The sequence below is a fragment of the Neophocaena asiaeorientalis genome, unplaced genomic scaffold, assembly GCF_003031525.2.
Source record: "Neophocaena asiaeorientalis asiaeorientalis breed wild unplaced genomic scaffold, Neophocaena_asiaeorientalis_V1.1 scaffold43, whole genome shotgun sequence".
Classification (NCBI taxonomy): domain Eukaryota; kingdom Metazoa; phylum Chordata; class Mammalia; order Artiodactyla; family Phocoenidae; genus Neophocaena; species Neophocaena asiaeorientalis.
The window spans coordinates 16,432,350-16,442,479 of NW_020173674.1; positions in this window are offsets into that span (position 1 = coordinate 16,432,350).

Below are 10,130 nucleotides of genomic sequence, written 5' to 3' on the forward strand. Positions count from 1 at the left end.
AAAATACTAGTTGTATGGCTATTTTAAGTGGTAGACTCTGATAATCTAAGGTCTGGGATTTTTATTCTCCCTTTATTATAATGACATCTAATATTTACCCCAAACTCTAGTTGTCTGGTTGCCCCAAATAAGGTATTACTTATTTTTTTGGCAGGTAGTTGATACGGCTTTAATTAAATCTAATGGGACAATGTGATAGAGAGATTAAACCAGGCATTTCTTCATGCCATTTGGTGATCTGACCAAGGAAATCAGTCTTTAAAAATTCCTTAAGGCATTTTCATTTCATTTAATGATCAAATTAGATATTGATATATTTAACCTCAATATCTTCTGTATTCTGTTACCTGCTTTAATTTGAATTTAGAAGTGATCGAACACAGGAGGTCATTAGATTCATGACTGCATATTCTGGTTTTGTGAATTCATGTTCAAGTCTGATGCTTGAAAATCAGTTCACTGTAAGCTTTGGATATGAGACTGTAGTATGTATTTATCTTTCCCTTATGGTTACCCATCACCTGACCCATTTCTTCTTCTGTTTGGGGAATCTCCCTTGTTCCCATTCTGAATCTTGTTGAGACGTTGAGATGCCTCCTACTGCAGAAACTGAAAATGCCCAATCCTTACTTTCCTAGCCTTATACTGCAATTTAGGACTCTTGGGGAACTCTCTGGCCGCAGTGCTACAGGAAGATCAGAAACTGCGGTAATAATGGTGACAGTCAGTGCTTGGTAACACAATGCTGTGTTTGGTGGAAGAGCCAATGGTGTCTTCCCCAGACCAATGATGTGGCATGTTTTGTATGTTGCTCCTGGCTGCAGATCTTCAAAAGGGCTGCTGTGTTGCAACGCACACCATACATGGCTGGCCTTGAACCTGGTTCTTCAATCATCCTGGTGAGTCTGAGACATATGCTACCCTTTGAATAAATTCCTGGCCCCTATCATTCCCAGTCAATGATAACTTCTTCAATTTTCAACTAAAAACCTTGACGAGTACAAGGATATTCAGTATTTAACTGATGTACTGATAATGAGCTATTAGATGTGTGGACCAGCCTTATGTTTGTCATGAAGATCAGTCTTGTACATCAGCTTCTATGCTGGCTTCCATTGATACGTTTTTGGTTCATTTTCTAAGTCTCATTTATTTTTCGATAAATATTTTTTGAGTGCCTGAGTGTTAGTTCCTATGGCTACCATAACAAATTACCACAAACTTGGTGGCTTAAAGCAATATAAATTTATTCTCTTATATTTCTGGAAGCCAGAAGTCCAGAATCAGTTTCACTGGGCTAAAGTCAAGGTGTTGGCAGGGCTGGTTCCTTCTGGAAGCTCTAGAGAATGTGTTCCCTCATCTTTTCGAGCTTCTGAAAGTTGCCTGCATTGCTTGGCTTGTGAGCCCTTCCTTGCATCATTCCAACCTCTTGCTTTTGATGTCACATTTCCTTCTCATATTATGTAGTCAAATCTCCCCTTGCCTTCCTCTTATAAGGACATTTGTGATTATATTTAGGGCCCACCCATATATCCAGGATAATCTTCCCATCTCAATATCCTTAACTTAATCACATCTTTGGAGTTGCTTTTGCCATATAAGGTAACATTCACAGCTTCCAGGGATTAGGACCTGGGTATCTTTGGGAGCTATTAGTCAGCCTAATACACTGTGCTATGCACTTACGCATTGAGAATACAAGGTGAAAAAGATAAATGTTTCTTCTGCCCTTATGAGGTTAGTGGGATACACACATTTAAGTAAAAATTACAGAAATAATTCTACAGGTTTACTTATGATAAGTGCTCAAAGGAGAAATACAAGATGGGATGGGAGAATATAATGGGCTAACCTGGCAAAGACTAGGGAGGTTATGGAAAATTTTTCTAAAAAATAATATTAGCTAACACTATGTGCTAGCACTTCGCTCAGTGGGTTACATATATTCATTAATTTAATCATCACCGCTAACCTATGAGACAGATACTTATACTACTATCTCAAGATTAATAAACTGAGACACAGATACTATAAATAGCCTGCTTAAGAGTCTGTGGCTACTAACTGGCAGAGGAAGAACCATTGAAGGGGTCCTTAAACGAAGTGGATTTCAGTTGTGTTGCCTGCCTACCATTATTGTGTAACTTGTGTCCTGATTTTCTTTGGAGAAATTTATGTTCCCTCATTGTACCCAAACACTCTGCCCTCCCCTAGTTAGGGGTGGGCACATGTCCTAACCTGGGAGTAACTCTCCAGAAAACCAAAACAAAACAAAACAAAAAGCTGAGGATGATCCCTTTTCCAGAATAGACTGCCCATCATTTCCTACCATGTTAATTGCTTTGGCTTCTGTTATTTTCCAGTTGTGTCTTTAAAGTAATTATTATATTTTAAATTAATTTATTTATTTGGTTGCACCAGGTCTTAGTTGCTGCATGCAGGCTCCTTAGTTGTGGCCCTTGGGCTCCTTAGTTGCAGCTCACCAGCTCCTTAGTTGCAGCATGCAAACTCTTAGTTTTGGCATGCATGTGGGATCTAGTTCCCTGATCAGGGGTCAAATCCAGGCCCCTTGCATTGGGAGCGTGGAGTCTTATCCACTGCACCACCAGGGGAGTCCCAAAGTAAATATTTTTTTAATAGTCTTTGATTGTGTGAGCTACTTCCTACCTTTCCAATAAATTCATTTCCTGCTTAAGTTTCTGCTGGTGCCTGTTGCTTACAACCAGAGCATTCTAAGAACAAGGAGGAATTAGGCAGGTGAAGATGAGAGGAGGCAAACAATTCCAAGGTGGAGGGTAGAGTGTGTACCTGAGGTGATAAGCTACTTGTATTTCTAAAGCATTTTGAGAAAGCCATGTGGCTGGAGCTACTGTGGTAGAGAGTGGCATGAAATGAAATTCAAAAGCTTTGCAGGGGCCAGATACACAAACACATGCCATGTGAGGATTTGGGGCTTTATCCTCAGAGTAATATTTTGTTATTGTCTTATTTCATTTTTGTTTTTTTAAAGCAAGACATTTATAACTAATGTATTTTGTCATCTAGACTCAGTGGGGTACAAGCAGAAAGCAAATTTATTCTTTCTTATCACTTTCTGTTAAACTTGCTCCATTAAGTCATTTTTTCCTAGATTCAGGATGAAATTTTGGCTAGGGAGCATGAGTTTTCTGATTCCTCTTAGAATGAATAAATGTCTATCTCTTTTAGGTTATGAAATGTAAGGTTCAGTCTAATATCAGAACTCCACATTTTCATCCAATTATAAAATTCTCTCATTACCTTAGCCAAGGCCTAAGGCAGGCTTCAAACCTGCTTTAAGGGAGGGGTGTGATCATCTGCTTCTTCACATAGCTTTTCTCCTCCCTCTCTTCCACTGAATGTGCCACCTCTGGCTCCTCCAGGGTTGCAGGTGGAGGAGGGATGAGGTTATCCCTTTCCTGGGAGGTTTCTGTAATGTACCTGCAATTTCTTTGTTGCCAGCAGTGCTTCTCTTGCTGGAGGTTAATGATCTCCCCTAGCCCTCTACTTCCAAGCCCTGACCTCTGCCAGTTCACATTCAGCTTCTTTCTGCTGGGCTTACCTTCACCCCCAAGTGGTCCTTTTCCAGAAGACTCAGGGCTGGTGGAGACAGCAGGCAGCCTGCAGCAGGAGGCAGGTTCACTGTGTCACTAACCTCTAGGAGTGTAATAATTTTTCAAACAGTCTCAACTACTCTCCACTCTGCCATTAGGCTGACCAAACTCTTGCTTTTAGACTTTTTCAGGCATGTTTCCCATAACTGTCTCTGTGTTATCCCAGATTCCAGGGGCCAGTGCCAAGCTCTCTAAATGCTTCTTCTGAAGCTCCCCCACGCTTGGAAATTGCCTGGGATTCACCAAAGTTTTCCTAATCACTCCTCAATTGGCCAATCAACCTCATCGGGCCTATTGCAAGCCTTGTCTTGGACCATCATCTTTGCAAACCTAGCCCCTTGTTCTACAGTGTGAATGTAATTGACATCTATTATTCTTAGTTTGGAGGCTTCAGTCCAAACAGACAATAGGAAAAGTGCCATTTTAATATTCTCTTGCAAAGTGATATATATGATCAGATATTTATTATTTGCATAATTTTAATGAATATAGTCTCCAGTCACATTACTTCCCCAGCCCCCATATAAAACAAACAAAACACTGATCATTCTTATATTTAAAAATCAGAATATTTTCTAAATTGGACCAGATTTGAGTCCCTTTACCCTAGACAGTATTAAATTAGTCAAACAATGCCCTCCTCAGTATTCTGCAGGAAGTGGGGGCCCCTTATCTTCTTTTGGTTTGAAAAAAACTCAACTAGCTGTCAAACACTTGAATGTGGACCAAACATTTAAACATTCAGTGAAAATTTGGATGTGTTTCATACAGCACTAAGCAAAGTAGAGAGCCCTCTGACCACTTTCAAAATAATCCAAGCGCCCTGTGAAGTTTTTAGGGCTTGTCATTGCATTGCTGGGTATCGTGTAGATTTGAGGCAGCTCCTTGTTCTCTTTTCCCCTTCAGAGGAAGGAAAACTCCCCGGCTCCGTTTGGTTACTCCATACTTTGGACTCAGAAGTGGGAGGTTAGGGATTTTTTCTTCCTTTTTTTTTTTTTTTACGAGTAACAGTTGTATTTCTGTTTTTTGTTTTTTGGTTTTTTTTTGGACCGCACAGAGCGGCATGTGAGATCTTAGTTCCCCGACCAGAGATTGAACCCGCATCCCCTGCAGTGGAAGCGTGGAGTCTTAACCACTGGACTGCCAGGGAGGTCCCAACAGTTGTATTTCTATATAACAAAGCCGTTGTATGAACCATTTACTGTTGCCTAAAGGTTTATTTAACCATTTATTACATTTTGAATTTTATCCTGGATAACCTTCCCCCAGCATTAACCTCTGTTTTGTTTTGTGTGTACACTTGTATGAAGTTGTAATTTGGCTCTGTTTTTTGCCTAAAAAACTAATTCATATTGTCTTGAAGATTTTCATTGTCTCTGTATTGCAAAATAAGTCCACCTCTTTGTAGTCTCTGAGATTTCTCATTAAGCTCTTCAATAGGTAACATTTCTTTTGCCCTTCTGTCACCTGTCACTTTCTATCCTTCACTAGACCCTTGGTTGTTGAATGACGCATGAAGCAAAATGCTCAACTTTAAAATGTGTTAATTCTTGCTTTCAGATCGCAGCAGGAGACTTTTAAAAATAAAGCACTTAATTTCTACCCACAAATGTACATTACATGATCATCAAAAGCCTAGCGTAAACAGAAAGACTGGCTTAGATAATTTCTTTGCATTCACCTTCAGCAGGGATGAATCCAGGAATGTATTCCAAGCAGTAGAGCCGTGTAGGAAGCCTAGACAATGTTCTAGCCTCTTCCTATTCAGACTTTCCAAGTATATTCTCACTAGTTTGTTTGAAAAGAGTTCCCAGAACATGTTCAAATAAAAGTACAAAAATATTTCAACATCAAACGAAGGATTTTAAACATTACTTACTCTTATGTGTAATTTTTAAGAAAAGATTGGCTTTGTAACTGAAAGAATGAACCATTCCTGATTTTATTCCTTCAGTACATTCCCAGAGAAATTTATTGTTTATGGCTTCTTTTTATTTGGTATTTTCAGACTTTATTTCATTTTAAAAAAGTAATTAAATGACATACTACTGAAATTACTAGATAATAAGAGAACTGTGCTTCTTTCCTCCACTGTATGTCAGCACCCTAAATAAAAAAAGAAAAAAAAAATAATCCAAGCAAACAGCAATTAGGGATATATTCTACGTCTTTTTGCTCACAGCTCACCAGGACATAATGTGAGCTCCCATGCATATTGGGAGGGAAACGGAAGGCACTTAGGTTGTTCTGTACTTTGATATGTGACTGGCAGGGTTGCAAATAATGTGCCTGCAAAAGAAAGTTGCTTCCCTTTCTGACTTACTTCACTCTGTATGACAGACTCTAGGTCCATCCACTGTATGCTAATACATATATATGGAATCTAAGAAAAAAAAAAAAAGGTCATGAAGAACCTAGGGGTAAGACGGGAATAAAGACACAGACCTACTAGAGAATGGACTTAAGGATATGGGGAGGGGGAAGGGTAAGCTGTGACAAAGTGAGAGAGTGGCATGGACATATATACACTACCAAACATAAAATAGATAGCTAGTGGGAAGCAACCGCATAGCACAGGCAGATCAGCTCGGTGCTTTGTCACCACATAGAGGGGTGGGATAGGGAGGGTGGGAGGGAGGGAGACGCAAGAGGAAAGAGATATGGGAACATATGTATAACTGATTCTCTTTGTTATAAAGCAGAAACTAACACACCATTGTAAAGCAATTATACTCCAATAAAGATGTTAAAAAAAATAAAAATAAAGATAGGTCAAAGAAAAAAAAAAAGAAAGTTGCTTCCTGGTGCACCTGAAGATGGAATTTAAAAAAATGTTTCTTCCTCCTTCCTTTTCTCTTTCCATTTACTGAGCATTACATGACCCTGCTGTTGAGCACCTGAGGAGAAAAAGCAATTGTTTATGGTGGCCCCAGTGGGATGAGTCTGACCAAGAGAAAGTAGGCAACATAGCAAAGAAGTGTTTCCAACATTTATTTAGTATATAGTTATTAAGCACCTATTGGGCACAAAGAACATAAAACTTGGTGACTGCCTGCTAGAAACTTTTAATCTGGTTGTGAGGATAGTATATACACGCACCATAAGTTAAATTCAGTTTGTACGATCAAAGGCAGAGTCATCCCATACTGGGAACCTGCAAAAGGCAAAACTGCAGCGAAGAAAGTGGTAGAAGCTATAGAGAGAAAAGTCTGGGCTAAATGTAAGTTTCTTAAAGAACTGACCAAAGATAGGTTGGACCGTCTTAAATAGAGGTGAGTTTCATGTCGAGCAAGGTATTTAAGCTAGGCTGAATAAGCACTCAGCAGGAGTGTTTGTAGAGGGTATTATTGCATCTGAGGAGTGGCTACCTTAGGTGATCTTTAAAATACTCACATGACTTCATGATGCCTTGATTCTGTGAGTGTTTAGGACAGGGAGCATGCATAGGCTCATAAAGTGACCAGGAAAGCATTTGTTGAGGTTGAGGTATGAAAGAAGGAGCAGATGTGGGACAGAAGAAGGGAGGGAGGAGGGAGCTCCAGGCAGAGGGAATACTGTGAGACTAATGAAAAATCTGGGGCTTTTTCTTGACCATATATTGCAGGAGAAAGCTGTATTCTCTAACCACATTTAGAGGAAGATTACACAGTTTAAGGAACAGTATCTTAATGAACGTTTCTTCAGTGGCTGAAAATTTGCCAGAGTTGACCCATGAAGTCAAGCTTGAGGTATGGGCTAGGGAGTTTGTCTAGTTCACATAAACAGAATTTTGTTGAATTCCTACTGTGTTGTAGGCATCAGGAACTGGGAATGCAGAGATGAAATGAGACACAATTTCTTCTCTTGAATAGCTTATTGTTGAGCAGGGGCAAAGATACTACGAAAAAAGAAAATTACAGACCAATATCACTGATGAATATAGATACAAAAGTCCTCAACAAAATACTAACAAACAGAATCCAACAACACATTAAAAGGATGATACACCATGATCAAGTGGGATTTATCCCAGGGATGCAAGGATTCTTCAATATATGCAAGTCAATCAATGTGATACACCATATGAACAAATTGAAGAATAAAAACCATATGATCATCTTAATAGGCACAGAAAAAGCTTTTGACAAAATTCAACACCCATTTATGATAAAAACTCTCCAGAAAGTGGGCATAGAGGGAACCTACCTCAACATAATAAAGGCCATATATGACAAATGCACAGCAAACATCATTCTCAATGGTGAAAAACTGAAAGCATTTCCTCTAAGATCAGGAAAAAGGCAAGGATGTCCACTCTCACCACTATTATTCAACATAGTTTTGGAAGTCATAGCCACGGCAATCAGAGAAGAAACAGAAATAAAAGGAATACAAATTGGAAAAGAAGAAGTAAAACTGTCACTGTTTGCAGATGACATGATACTATACATAGAGAATCCTAAAAATGCTACCAGAAAACTACTAGAGCTAATCAATGAATTTGGTAAAGTTGCAGGATGCAAAATTAACACTGACAGACGAATAGATAAAGAAGATGTGGTACGTGTATACAATGGAATATTACTCAGCCATAAAAAGGAATGAAATTGAGTCCTTTGTTGAGACGTGGATGGATCTAGAGGCTGTCCTACAGAGTGAAGTAAGTCAGAAAGAGAAAAACAAATATCGTATATTAACGCATGTATGTGGAACCTGGAAAAATGGTACAGATGAACCGGTTTGCAGGGCAGAAGTTGAGACACAGATGTAGAGAACAAATGTATGGACACCAAGTGGGGAAAGCCCCAGGGTGGTGGTGGTGGTGGTGTGCTGAATTGGGCGATTGGGATTGACACGTATACACTGATGTGTATAAAATTGATGACTAATAAGAACCTGCTGTATAAAAAATAAAATTAAATTAAAAAAAATAAAAAGCTCATCCTGGGGCTTCCCTGGTGGTGCAGTGGTTAAGAATCTGTCTGCCAATGCAGGGGACATGGGTTCGAGCCTTGGTCCGGGAAGATCCCACATGCCGCAGAGAAACTAAGTTTCTGCAGAGAAACTTAGTTTATGCAGTAAGCACAGGCTTAGTGCACCACAGCTACTAAGCCTGTGCTCTAGAGCCCGGGAGCAACAACTACTGAGCCCGTGCACCACAAGTACTGAAGCCCGCGTGCCAAGAGCCCATGCTCCGCAATAAGAGAAGCCACCAGAATGAGAAGCCCGCGCACTGCAACAAAGAGTAGCTCCTGCTCGCCGCAACTAGAGGAAACCCGTGTGCAGCAACGAAGACTCAACGCAGCCAAAAATAAATAAATTAATTAAAATAAATAAATAAAAAGCTCATCCTAAAATGTCTCCTGATAAATATCTAGATTTAATTTCTCCAGTTTCATGATCACTCTAATAATAACTATATTTATTGAGTACCTTCTAAGTGATAGATATGTTAGTCTCTTTCCAGTTCTCATGACAACCCTTAAGTGTAGGTCTTTTTTTTTTTTTTTAACATCTTTATTGGGGTATAATTGCTTTACAATGGTGTGTTAGTTTCTGCTTTATAACAAAGTGAATCAATTATACATATACATATGTTCCCATATCTCTTCCCTCTTGCGTCTCCCTCCCTATCCCACCCCTCCAGGCGGTCACAAAGCACCGAGCCGATATCCCTGTGCCATGCGGCTGCTTCCCACTAGCTATCTACCCTACGTTTGTTAGTGTGTATATGTCCATGACTCTCTCTCGCCCTGTCACAGCTCACCATTCCCCCTTCCCATATCCTCAAATCCGTTCTCCAGTAGGTCTGTGTCTTTATTCCTGTCTTACCCCTAGGTTCTTCATGACATTTTTTTTTCTTAAATTCCAAATATATGTGTTAGCATACGATATTTGTCTTTTTCTTTCTGACTTACTTCACTCTGTATGACAGACTCTAGGTCTATCTACCTCATTACAAATAGCTCAATTTCGTTTCTTTTTATGGCTGAGTAATATTCCATTGTATATATGTGCCACATCTTCTTTATCCAGTGTAGGTCTTTTATTACCTCTGTTTTCCAAGGAGGAAAGCAAAGCTGAGAGAATCCACCTGTATTGCCCAGCTATTAGTAAGTGGCTAATGGAAAATACAAAAGGTAGATAAATTAATGGAGTGGGTATCATGTCCTAGGCACTGCACTAGATGCAGGGCACACAGCATCTTATGGAATCTTCTCATCACTGGAGAGGAGAAATACCACCGTCGTCCCCATTTTATGGTCAGGATAACAGGCTCAGTAAAATTAAGCAAATCATCCAGAGTTTCACAGTCGGTGTTATGGACCGAACGCTTGTGTCCTCCCGAAATTCATCTGTTGAAATCCCATCCCCCAGTGTGCTGGTATTAAAAGGTCGGGGCATTTGGGAGGTGATTAAGTCATGAGGGTGGAGCTCCACTACCCCTTTATATCTTTTTTTTTTTTTTTTTTTTTTTTTTTTTGTTCACCCCGGTCTCCCCTTTGTTTGTCTTCCTCC